At 36.3% G+C, this 14,316-nt stretch overlaps 1 protein-coding gene across 2 annotated transcripts in view; it reads left to right on the top strand.

Annotated features, from left to right (window-relative positions):
* Positions 1-14,316, top strand: part of PDHX (pyruvate dehydrogenase complex component X) — a 1,629,376-nt gene that overhangs the window by 1,557,339 nt on the left and 57,721 nt on the right. The window lies entirely within an intron of this gene.

The following is a 14,316-nucleotide window of genomic DNA, read 5'->3' on the forward strand; positions in this document are numbered from 1 at the left end:
TGTTTTTGGATGTAGTTGTCCTTTAAAAAGATCTGTCTAGCTATCTGTCTATCTGTATGCACAGATAGGTAGCTTGCATTTATTTTTCTGAAGGAGGCTCATCATTTGGATGTATTTTTAGTTTTACTGGTAACCAGACAACACCTGTTGAACTCCACTGAAAATCTGGGTTCAGTTTGCTAAGTGACTTCAAACTGTTAAGATGAGAAAGTGGAATTGGGTTGGTCTCTTTTACCAGCCACAGCACAGTCTATTCTTATGTTATTGATAATCTGAACCGAAGCAGCTGACCCATGTTTTTTTTCTCAGAGCACATATAGAATTGTAGAATAATAGCTTGTCATTGCAAAGAAACAATGTTACCTTGTATGTTCTCAAGTCTCTAGTCCCAGAACCAAAAAGCTACCTTGTACATTATAAACCTTATGGTTCCTGTGCCACAATTCTACCTTGTAATTTCTAAAGCCTATGGTCTCAGGCAAAGCCAGAATGAAGGGTTATACACTGTGCTTCCACAACAGTATTTTGCTGAGCTTTATCTTAAACTGTCATTATATAGTGGAATCAAGAAATGAAGGTTGAGAAGGTGATTTGTATTTTTCCAGACAAAGACAGACTATATCATGTAGTACATTCAGATGAAGTGTTAGGCTATAAACTTTAGGCTGCAAACATTCTAGTCAGACATTATCTTTTTATATGAAACTCATAGTATATATTGTAGGTTGTATCACACACTAGCACTCTACATATGATACCGTATTTGAAGTTTACCAGATGTATATGTGTTATTTCAGGGATAGCTATACTGCTTCTGCTTCTGTCTGCTATGCCCATGTCTGCCTTGGTGATGCATGAATGTCATTTCCCAGACAGGATCTTCTTTTTGGTGTCATATTTGTCTGAACTTTATATTACAAAGCAATACACTCCTCTTTGACCTCTTTCTCTAACCAGCCGATTTTACAGAGTTCTTGCGAAAAACCAAGTGCAAGTGGAAAACAAACACCTCTCTGTCACTGGAAGTGCTAACCTCATATCAAGGATAATTTCCTTAATATTACTGTATGTACAGCCAGTAGTTTGTATCCTATTTCTGTAATCTGTTCAAACCTAATGGCCCCTTGTACATCACCACTCCCTACTCTAGCCCCTACGCCTCCCTGTTTCTCTTCTTATTTTTTAAGCCTATAACTAACCTCCTTGGTCCAGGAGTGTTCTTTAGGGGCTTCTAGAAATTTGGTAGTCCTTTATTACTATTTCAATCTCCATATTCTCCATAATTAACCAAAAAAAAAAAAAAAAACATAAAGCAGCGTACTAATAAACTAAGAAAAATAAAAAAAAACACTGCTCAGGGTGAAACAACCCACTTTTATTCCACAAAAATAAAATAAAGATTAAGGTTTAAGCGCTTTTGTTTGTAAAACACTGAACTTCATCAGAATCAAACCATCCCCTTGAAACAGCCATAAATATAACCTCTGGTATGAAATTAGCGCAAAAAAGGCTAATCAAATTCTTAAAGAGACAACAAATTAAAAACTACAAACTGCCAATGTAACTAAACTTACTTGGCAAGAAATTATTTGAAAAATTCTTAAGAGCATTAAATCAGTAAAGCAAATAAAAATAGTTCCTTTAACAAAAAATATATAAAACTTCTGGAGCAATATATGAAAAAAACTGATGACATAAATGTAAACATACAATACATAAACCTCCTGTAACATATGAAAAAATAAATGTCAACACGTTAACGAATACACAGTGCATTCCCTTTTAAAATTGGTTTTAATTATATTAAATCATTAATACCAGAAGGACTAGTGGAATTAAGTAAGACCTGCCAAAAGAATTCACGATTTTCCAGCAAAAGTTTCCCAATCACCACATATGGTTGTACATTCCACTTGTTCCAAAATGGAAAAATAATTTTTTTTAAATTCTTGACAGGTAACACTGTGCTTATATAAGGCATTTGTATGATCTGTCTTGCACATAGCATAAACGTGCTGATATTCGTGTCCTAATAGGGCCCACGGTCTTACCAACATAGAAAGAAGGACATGAGGCACATAAGGCTATGTACACCACCCCCTTCGTTTTGCAATTGAACCAACCTTTCACTGATATGGGGTTAGAATATCCATGTATGGGAATGCAAGAACCCTCAAGTACGAACCTGCATTGTTTGCAGGATACACATTTCCTCATCCCCCCATTGTTTATAACACTTGTCAGGCCCACCCCTTTGCCACTCAAAAATACTCTTAAGATTCCTTATATTCTTAAAAACAAACCTAGGACAGGAACCTAGTTTGTCAATGAGACCCACACATGGAAAAAATGTGGACCAATAGCTGTTAATATCATTGTATAAATGAGCCAATACCTCGAGTGTAGGGTAAAACCAAGGCCCTGGTAAGATCATTGGATGGTATTTTGTGCGATATTGTAGGGGACTGTGTCCCATGGTTGTCAGCCAACAACAAAGGATTGTCAATTCTCAGAATAGGTTGGTACCTAGTATGCCTATGCTCTTGAACATATTGGAGCACTATATCAAGTATATCATGGGGGTAGCCCCTATGGCCCCTATGCAAAACATAGTCTTCATTTTTTGGGCCTCGTCAAGGAACACGGAGTCATCAGAAATAAGATGGCTCAATCTAATAAGTTGCCCCTTGACGAGGTTATGCTTCTGCCAAAGTGGATGTGACTATCATAATGTAGAAAGGCATTGGAGTGAGTGGCCTTTCTAAAAATGTTGGACTTAAATTGCTGAAGAGTATAATCCTTGTACAATAAAATGTCAAAGAAACTAATCTGAGATAACTCATGATGACAAGTGAACTCTAGAAAATCTGTAGTGGTACCTCAAAAATGCAAAATTCTGCTAATTGTTCACTAGTACCATGCCACAAAATAAAAATGTCATCCATTTACCTTAAATACAATGACAGATTCGCTTTAAAAGGGGAATCCAAAACCTTAGTCATTTCCCATGACCACAAAACCATACTGGCAAAAATGGCGGCTGAGGCTGCCCTCATAGTAACACCTCTGTGTTACTTGAAGTACTCCCCCTCAAAAAATATAAAATTATTTGTAAGAACCAATTCCATACATTGCAGTAACAGCGAAATGTCATTGTTGGTGAGATCAGTCCCATTACACATAGCATAATGAAACAATTTCATCCCCTCATTATGGGGAATGAGGGAAAATAAATCCTTAATGTCAGTGATGACCAAAATCGCATCCACATTAAAAGGAACTGAGGCAATCACCTTAAGAAGATGCCAGGAATCCTTGAGAATATGACATTTGTCATCCGAAAATGCCATGAGCCGGAAATCCATGTACTTGACCAAGGGCTCCATCTTAGAGCCTCCAGAGGCAACAGTGGGTTGAAGAGGTGGATTGTTGACTGACTTGTGAAACTTAGCGATCCCAAAAATCCCAGGAACTCCAGGTTTGTCAACGTCAAGATATTCCCCTCAGATGTAAGGGGATATCAAAGGTGATCTAAATGTCCTCCAGGATGTAATCTATACGGTGGTAGGAAGTGTTTATCTCATTTAATGATACCTCCACTGAAAATGTCCCATCATGCAAATATTCAGACATCTTGGAGCTGTAGTCCTGTATTACTGTTTCAATCTCCATATTCTCCATAATTAAATAATTTAGACCGTCTCCTCCTTTGTTTCTCATTTTTTCTTTCTTCCACCTCAGCCTAGCTTTTCTCCTTGCTTACTACTATTTTCTCAGCCTTCATCAAATACTACTAACCAGCCATTCATTATTTTTCTTCTAATCCTCTTCCTGTAGTTCTTTCCATCTTCTAACTTACTTGATTGATTGTTTTTGTAGCTAGATACTAGATCAGGGCCAGCCCACTCTGTTCGACCTTGCTACGCTCGGGCCCACTCCACTCCCCTACCTCCATTCCCACCCACCTCCATTATCCTTAAATGTATGCTTACCCTAAGAACCCAGTTACCTCCCCAAGCCTCCAGTCACCACAGTCATTACATTAACTACCAGTTAGCAAGTCACTTAATAGTAAAACCCCTCCCTTACTAATCTCAACCACATCAGCTCAGTTTCCACCTCTTTTCATCTAGTTATGTACTAAATTTACACCAACGTTTCACACAATGTTACTCCAACACAACATTATATATCTGGCTTACTACCACATACCTCTACACAACCTAAAACAACCAACACATCCTTACCATCCACTCTCCAACCTACCCATTCATAGCCCCTCCCTTTAACCCTACAACCAACTTTACTATTACGCCATAACTTTTCAACAGCACCACTTTTATACTATTTCCTTACAAATATATTTATTCAAATAAAGCACCAAGCCTATTACACAAAACTATTTGACGATTTATTAAACTTACCCACCTATTTCTAATCAACTCAGCCCACATGAAACAAAATGGGGACATTCATCCCAATTCAGGCCCTCAGTTTCCACCACAACTACCCCACTCCAATCATACCTCAGTCACTACAAACATCACACACCACCCTCACAAAAACTCCGATCTCCTAATCTTAAACATGAACATGAGAAGTACACTAAACAAAATCCCAGAATTTCATGCAACTCTCCAGCAGTACTCCCCAGATTTAAAAATACTAACAGAAACCTGGCTAAAACCATACATAGATGACACTGAGATTAAACCCCTGGGTACACCATTCTGAGGTTAGATAGGACCCACAAAAACAGTGGTGGCATTGCTATAATTTGCATAGAAAACCTCACGTTAGAATGGCTGGTTAGTAACCCACCAAACCCCAAAAATTGTGAAATTTTAAACTCCTGTCTTCAAATAAGCCACAATAAACACATCAATATTATAGCCAATTACATACCTCCAGGTAAAAACCCGACAACCATTAAAGACCTTCTAAACTGGTGTTCAGCTGCATACACTCAGGAAACCATTATATTGGGAAGCATTAACCTAGACTGGACAACCTGCTTCTCCAACAATCCCTCCAATTTTGTAAACCTAAATGGTTTCTCCCAGTTGATCTAATCCTCCACTAGGGTAGACAAACACAGTAGTAAACAATCAGTACTGCAGTGGGTTCTCACTAACAAAGCCTCCCTCTCCTCTCAATATGGCTGTCTCCCTGGCAACCTAAGTGATCACCTACCCACTTATTGTATAACCAACACACTGGTTCCCCAAATAACATTTTCTACAAATACAATCATAACAGAAAAACGTTTCTTGGGAAGTGTTTAATACCGTCCTGCAAAACTGTGACTGGTCTCCACTAAAACACCTTTCCTTAGTCTCAGCTGTACAATATTTCACGGAAACATTCATCAAAATCCTAAATAGTCCCCCCCCCCCAAATTTCATCAAAATCCTAAATAGCCTCACCCCCCTTAGAAAACTTTGCACCAAATGTAAACATATACCGTGGCTCACCAATGACACCATAAAACTTCTTAAACTAAGAGAAAAAACCTGGAACCAATGCCAAGAGATAAAAAAGTTAACCTTTACTTCTCAAATATCACCAAATGCACAACCTTGCAAAAACACAAATTAGGACAAAAATGTACCTTACATCTGTACAACAAAAACACCATAATAACTCCCAGAAATTTTGGAGAGCCATCAACCACTTGCTTAAACCAGAGCATAGCACAACCCCTACTCCATCCACAGCTGAAGCTACTGTAAACATTGCATCCCAATTCAACCCTCACCTCATTAATTCTATCCTGTCACTTATAAAAACTGATAATCTTTCTCCACTATCTATAACCACACACACAACAGATGAACTGAAATCCTTCTCAATAAAACCAATCCAAACCAATACCATAAAGAAACTCCAGTTTAACCTAAAGCCATCTTCACTTGCATCTGACCAGCTCCCCAATGAATCTCTCAAAACAGACCATCTCCTACCTCATATTAATAGGTTCATAGGATCATAGTTGTGTACATAGCTAATGGCCCTGAAGCCTTTACAAGCTTAGCCCATAGAAGTGCCCTGGCATCATGCTGCCCGACGTTAGCTCCCAGTGCCTCTATAAAGTAGAGCAATTGCAATGATCCCTGGGTGAACTTTCTATTTCCCATCCACTCATCAAAATTTCTCTTGAAGAGGGCAGTGAGGTGCTCTGCTTGACATGTATGGGAAAAATAAAGTGCCTGTCTTGGTACTCGAACTATGAACACCTGCATGCAAAGCTGGGACTCTAACCACTACGCTATCTTGTCTCTCATCCTAATTAACTGATCTGTAACAGAACAGTGTATCTCAAAGCTGTGGAAAGTCTGTTACATCATCCCTCTGCATAACAGTGGCACTTCCACAGATATCACAAACTGCCATCGAATAGCTGTTTTTATTTATTTATTTATTTACATTTGTTGACCGGAAGTGTCCGACTGGACATAGGTCCATTTTCAGCAGAGACCCTGGGAGAAAAGTTCCACAGTTAAAATATACAGACAGTAGTTACATTGGATTTACATAGTGATTAACAATTTGATTAACACATCATCCCTTTGCACAATGGTGGCACTTCCACAAATATCACAAACTCCCGTCGAATAGCTGTTATCCCCCCACCCCCCATAGCTAAAATCCTTGAAAAATGCATCCACTCTCAACTACTCGACTGTCTAATAAAAAATAACCTCATATCTGCAACCCAACATGGTTTTAAACTGACGCATAGTACCACCGCTGCACTTGCCAGTTTACCAACTTAATTAACAAAATCAGAAATTCTGGCAAACTTGCATACACCATCATTCTCGATTTGTGAAAAGCCTTCGAAACTGCTTCACACCAGAAACTGCTCAATGAGCTAGCCTACTTAAAATTTTCCCAAACATCCCACTGCTGGTTTCATAGCTATCTATCTGACCGTCAGTAGGCAGCAAAGTGGCAAGATGAACTTTTTCCCCTTCCACCTGTTTCTGTCTGTGTACCACAAGGGTTAGTACTTAGACCACTGCTTTTCATCAGTTTCAACAACAAATTCCACTCTGCTACCAAACATACAAACATAGTCCAATACGCAGACAACTCCTCTCTCATATGCTTAGCTCACTCTTTTCCAGAACTCCTGCAAACTTCCCAGAAAGCCTTCCCTGACACTGAAAAATTTATGTCGGACTCACAACTTATCCTTAACCCTAACAAAACTAAACTCATGCTCTTCACTGATAAAAAAAAATCACAGTCTCCATCCAACCTTCATTATCCACTCCACTATTAATACTATAATAGAACCTGCTGAACACACGATATTCCTCTGTGTTACAATTGACAACATTCTTAGATTTGATAAACACCTAGCTACAACTATCAAAAGGTACACATCAAGCTAGGCTCACTCTGTAGATTCAAGCCTTTCCTTGCCAGCACAACCAGAAAATCCATAGACAATACTCATTTACTTTCCTTCCTTCTATATGTCCCTCCTATATTCACTAATGTTAGAAAAACAATACTTAAATAAACTGGAATCCTGCTACAGTAAAATATCAAAATTTGCCACTGGCCTTCCTTATAGATCACACCACTGCATTTCACTTCACCAACTAAAACGGCTTGAACTACCTAATCTGCTAACCTTCAGCCAGTTAATTTTCACACAAAGTCTTTCTCCATCCTAGCAACTGCCCTGTCGTCAAGGACCTTATTCACCCCCTAATGTAGCAAACTATCCCTAAGAACAACCAATAAAGTACTTCTAGAAGTTACCAAATGCAACAACTACTAAGGAAACTCCCTGATATCAAACAAAATATCTAAAATCTGGAACTCCGTACTCCAAACAATTATGGACGCCACCAACATTTTAAAGTTTAAAATACTACTAAAAGAACACCATCAACAACTGGTCTGCTCCTGTACCAGTGCTGGATACTCTATTCCTCTTCTCCTCTCTCTCCTATTTTATCCCCATCTCTCTTATTAGCGCCTATGTTTTCCAGTCTTTCACTGGACTGAACAGCAGTAACACTGAAGTATCTATTCATCTCTTCCCCCACACCTATGTATTAATGCACTATACCTTCCCAGTCCCACCCCCCTTTTTATCCTCTATATTAATTACACTATTCATCAGTGTTATATCACTGTCTCTCTATTTTATCCAGTCTATTTACTACACTTGTTCAACAGTACTACTCTATAGTAGACTTATGCCTCCTTATACACACACTCTGCTTATTTTTCCTCCCCCCATATTTTTGTAATGCATGACTTATTTAGACTATCAAACACTTCCTGTTTTCATGCTGTTTTATTTTATTTTTGCAGTTGTTTCCATCTCTTGTTGATAGTATTGTAATACCTAATGTCTCTGCTAATAACAATTGTAGTGCATAATATCGCCTCACCCAAGCTTTCCTAATTTTATACTATGTCATACTCATGACAAATTGTTTTATAACTTATGTTGCAAATTTTACCTCTACAGTGCTGCAAAATATATACTATGTATTACTATTGGAACTTAATTCATTTTCTTGTAACAGAGATTTTCTCCCTGGGCCTCAGCTGAAAATGAGACATTGTTTGGCTCAGTCAAACTTTCCAAGCAAACAAATGTAAAATAAAATAAAATATAACCTGTTCCCTTTAATTTTAATCATATGGGCTTGGTATGTAGTCAGACTAGTGGGGATGTTTGATGTTTTGTTGTACCAGGTAAGGAAGATAGGATTTCAAGAATCTGGAACATTGGAGTTCTTAGGTTTGTTACAGTCATACATGTGAATTTAGTAGGGGTAAAACCAGAGCATATTAAATCTCAAGAGGTTACAGCAGGTATCTACAGGTTCCTAACCTTGTCTTCTTGACAAAGAACATTACTGTCATCCCTTAACCAAAGCTAAATGGATCCCATTTAAACGGTGAGCAGAACTGCTTTTAGACTCTGCTTGTAAGACTCATTCAAGATTAAACTTTTAACCACTTTGCATGTTGTCTTCTAATAAAACAACCCAAGTACAATGTTCATTCTCAAAACCCCCAACACCCTCATTTCACTCCCCACAAGCCAAACTCTCTATCAGTAACCACACATTTCATTTCCTTTTTCAGTTAGAGGAGTAACTCCTACAAGTTCTTTAGAAGAGATTTAAAAATGCAGCTCAAAAAACAACTATTTGTAAATGCTTTCACAAAAGTCTTCAGAGTTAAATCTATCTATGCTGTACACTCAGCCATCTCAACTGTATTACTGTTGTAAGATAAGGTAAAAGTATAACTTGTTCCTTACCAAAAAAAGTCATTACCCCATATCATATACATCACCTATCACCCCTCATGTCTTCTTCTTCTAAGTACCATGCAGACTCGCTTCTTTGCTGTGTCTAACATACAAGAGTAAATAGTAAGTTACCACTCAAACGTCACTCCTGTTTTCTAGAAATATCTGAATAAATACACTTGTATATAGCTACATGCAACAGTATTTTGCCTCATAAACTAATCTAATTTATACTTATGTCAGTCTGCTTTTATGTTTCTAATCCCTCATCCACCTTTTTCTCATTTTTGCATATGGTGTTGGTGTGTCAACAGTGTCAGTCAACTAGAGCTAATCAGCCTGAAAATATTGCATAATGAAATGCATTGTAATCCTCTTTATACTGAGCTTGTACTGCAGAGCTGAGTCTGAAAGTGGTCCAACGATTGTAGTGCAGTATCCAGGTTAACAAATTCAAACAAACAATTAAATAAGTAAATAAATAGTGTTTCCGTTTCTTTTTTTGCTTAAATATTTTTATTGAATTATTTAAAGTGAATATATTTTCATTAACTTTGTCATATGATACATAGTTAAAACAGGTTAACAACAGTATAAAATTAACCATAAAAACATCAAATCAAACTATATATAAAGGTGTGTAGGTTTATACAGATGATTTACATTTTGGTATTCAGACTTGATTACATGAACTGTTTAACTTATCTCTCTCTCTCTCCAGTATTTCTATTATCTTTAGCCATGAATTACAGTAAGTTGTTGTTCCGTCCGTTCTGTTCCTGATGGTTCTCATTTCCATTCTCGATACATTCAGTACAATGGTTCTGTATTCCTCGAATGAGGGTGAAGTCTTGCTTTTCCAATTTATAGTTACGGTTTTGTGTGCAGGTGCTAATAATGTCCATAACATTTGAAACATTATTCTAGGAACACACTAGGGTATGAGTGCATTAAATAAAATCAAAGATTTAGACAAGTGAAAATTATCATTAAAAACAATTTGTAAGAAATAATTAATTTTGTCCCAAAATGGCTTAAATAAATGGCAATCTTAGAACATATGTTTCCAGTGCTATTAAATTCTCTTTACATCACCAGCAACCTATATTTTGTTTAAATATAAGTTCCATTTTATATGGTGTTATATACGACCTATGAATAAACTTCCATGTAGAAAGCTTCTACTGCAATGATAGAGATGTTTGCTTTGTGGAAAGAATAATGAGATTGTTTCTATGATAGATGACAATACATATATTTCTATATGCGAAGACTGATTCCTCCCTCCTCCCAATCATTTAACTTGTGATTTCATAGCTATTCTGGATTTATTAGGATACCATAAGAAGCTTAACATCAGTTTATTGAATTTTTATATGATGTTTGGTGGGGGGAGAAAGGGCTTGTATGAGATATAATGCTTTTGCAAAAATAATCATTTTGATTATATATAACCTGTCCTCCATTGTAAAAAAGAACTTATTCAATTTCTGTATGAGAGATTTAATATTATTTAGAATGGTAGTGTAGTTTATTGTAATTATTTTATCTAAATCATCAGTTAACGTGACTCCTAAATATTTAATTTTATTATTAGCAGCTGTGTGTTTAGAAAAATCCATATTTAAGTCTTTCTTATTGGAATTTATAAGTAATATCTTTGTCTTATTTTCATTAAATTTCAGGCCCAAGAGTCTTTGAAAATGTTCAGTTGGGTTTAGTAAAGCTTTTATTGAGATGTCATTATCTTTTAATATAAGTAGAATATATCTGCAAACAATTAAACCTTCATTTCCAGACTGTTACTAAGTTGGATGCCGTTGATGTTTTTTGTTTTCCCAAATACAATTTGCAAATGGTTCAATAACTATGGCAAACAATAATGGAGACAAAGGGTGTCCATGTTTTGTGCCTTTGGTAATTTCTATGGATTTGGAAAAGCACTATCCATTTTAATATAAACTAATGATTTTTCGTAAAGCAATTTAATTAATAAAGTATTTTTTTGAAAAGGCATATTCTTCTAGAACTAACCAAAGATAATTCCAGTGGATTTGCCAGCTGAATAAAGTGTGGTTCCCTTTAGGTAATTTGTGTGTACTATAAAAGGCAACAATATGTAAAATCATTATTTAAAAGTTACTTGTCATTTAGTCTCTTCTTCTTTTTGTCTGTTTTTCCATTCATTCCTCTCCACTTGCTTCTTTAAGGAAAAGCCAGTCCAGTCCATTTTATTCTGTTTGATTTAAAGTTTTGTTAGATGTTAAAAAAGATACAGCTGCATCCAAGATGTCAAAAGTCTTTGCTTCATCTGGTAAAAAGATTTTAAGTCTCGCAGGAAACAGTAAATGAACCTTGAATTGTCTCTTCAATTCTTTTATTAAAGGTAAACATTACTTTATTTTAGAGTTTACCTCCGATGAGTAATCATTGTCAAATCTTATAATATTATATTGGTATTTGACAGGAGAGTTTGTCTATGCAGTTTTTATCACCAGTTCCTTGTCCTGAGAAGATATAAATCTTACTATTATTGATCTGGACTTTTATTTGCTTTGCTGAAAGATGAAGGAACTGCCAGTGACCTGTGGGCTGTGTCAGTTCCATAGGTAAATTCAGAATATTTGGAAGCCAGGAAGTGAGAAAACATGCTGTCTCCGTCAGTCTTTTCTGGTAGTCCATAAATATGCAAGTTGTATCTCCATGACCTGTTTTCTAGGTTATCGAGTTTGTTTGTTAGAAAAGTATTTTGTTTTGAAAGAGACTCAAGCTGATATTCTTGTTCCATGAGTCTGCCTTCCATGTCATTGAATGTTTCTTCTATATCAGCAATCTGAGTCATATTTTGCATTGTTAATTCTTGTAACTGCTTCATTTGTTTTGTGCATTTTTCTTTAAAAGAGTTAAGCTTTATATCCATTTTGTAAAATTTTAAAGATAAATCCTGCATGGTGGAAAATAAAGTTTGCAGTTCCTTCTTCATTGCCTGGTCCTGTGAAGTGTTCTTTTGATAACTCATTCTGTGAAGAAATCTGAGTCCTTTCTGCTTGAATTTTGACAGAAAAATCATAGAATTTAAACAAAATATTCTAATATAGACTTCCAAAGACTGTAGTAGAAGTTACTGGTTAAGTTTAAGAAGTGTAGGAGTCTCTGTTTTTAAAATTTTCTGTCAGAAATATAACTTAGGTAAGAGAGCTAAGAAAAAGTACTATCAACCTGTCAGTATCCTGGCCACACCCCCATGTTTCCATTTCTTAAAAAACGAGCTTGCTCATTCATTTTGCAGTACTTGATTCATCCCATTTAGCATCACAGTAGAGAAAGAATAAGAGAGAGAGAGAGAGAGAAAGAGATAGAAAGAAAGACAGACTGTTCAGGCAAGCAAGATGCTTAAAACATGAAGCCAGTCCTGGAAGGGATACCAGGGCTTCACCATCCTAGGACATACATACTCACAGACACACACACACATACACACACACACACACACACACACACACACACACACACACACACACACACACACACACACACACACACAAACATACTATAAGACACCTGTGGACATTTTGGAGTATCTCTAATTAACTTACCAGAATGTGTTTGGGATTTGGGAGGAAAATTGACACCCTGGCAAAAATAAATGCAGAAGCAGCAATAACATGCAAACTTCACACAGCTAGGAACCAAAGTGGAGAGCCAAGTACTGCCAGGCTGCAATGCTAACTACTGTCTCACTGTGCTGTGCACTTGTCTTTGACAGAGAAATTATGTCTTATGTCTTGATAGTATCTTGCATTCTTTGTTAATGCCTTTCGCAGATGATGTTTACTCATTATTTTATTTTTTCTGTTTCATATCTAACTGATACTGTGGGGCTTGGGCTCCATTGAACTAGTCTTTAAAAATCCTAATTATATATCCTTTAACACATTCTTTTTTTTTCCCTCTTTCATGTCTAACTGATATTGTGTGGCTTGGACTTCATTCAGGTACTGTTGTCTGTCTTTAACTCACTGTTTCCTTGTTTGTTTGTTTTTTTTCTGCTTCATATCCACCTCTCAATGTGGGTCTTAAGGTTCGTTGACTTAAGTCCTTTGGACGCTTCCCTATCTCATCTTTTAAGCTCCTTTGAACCACATTCTGTAGTTTACTTTCTTTAAAACATATTTAAGCAGGATTCTGTGTTAGACTTGTTTTAATACATATCTCCTCTTTGTCTTTACTTTCTGCCTTCCATTATGACTGACATTTCATGTGGATTGTAGAGTTCAGAGTCTGTTTTCCTCTCCCACATTCTCTTTTTCATAAGTTAAACATTCTGTATTTTTTCTGTTCCTAGATTTATGCCTCTGAGTGTGTAGTAGTAATGTAATTTGTCATGTACTTTATGTCCTGGTATGTTGTAAATCTTTTTCGCGCTTATTTTCTTCCAATCAGTAGTTAGAATTAGTAATTTTATTTAACAGCTGTTTATAAGTCATTTCCATGTAGTCGTTATCTATAATATGATTGCTCTCTTATTACAAATGTATTCTCAGGTTATTTTGGTAGCAGGCTTACTTTTCTGTTATGTAGTAAATATTCTTCATATCACACTACGCTGCACTCCTTGTTTACCTGCTGTTCTTGCGGGTTTAGTTGATGTTAGCTGAGTGTAAGTGTAGTTTTTATTGTTAAACTGTTGTGCATTGCAGTATTTGTCCTATTTATGTGCAATGGCTGAAATGGGTACTTCCATGTCAGTCTATTATCTGATTTAATAAATGTTAAATAAATAAAACAGTTGCATTATGGTGTAAGTATGGGTTTCCCAAAGAGGACACATTATTGTGGTATGTGAAGTAATTTGGATGGAACAGTGCCAAGAACTGAAAGAACTATAGTGAAAGTATATGATTTATCTGCATTAGTTTGTTAGACTTTTTTATGCTTTCTGTCTGTGATCATGTTACCCACACCTGAAGAAACTTTACATTACACATGTAGGTGAGTTCTGCCTGAGCTATACCATTTGTTTT

Source organism: Protopterus annectens, chromosome 9.part0, assembly GCF_019279795.1.
Source record: "Protopterus annectens isolate FY-2018-M chromosome 9.part0, PAN1.0, whole genome shotgun sequence".
Taxonomy (NCBI): domain Eukaryota; kingdom Metazoa; phylum Chordata; order Ceratodontiformes; family Protopteridae; genus Protopterus; species Protopterus annectens.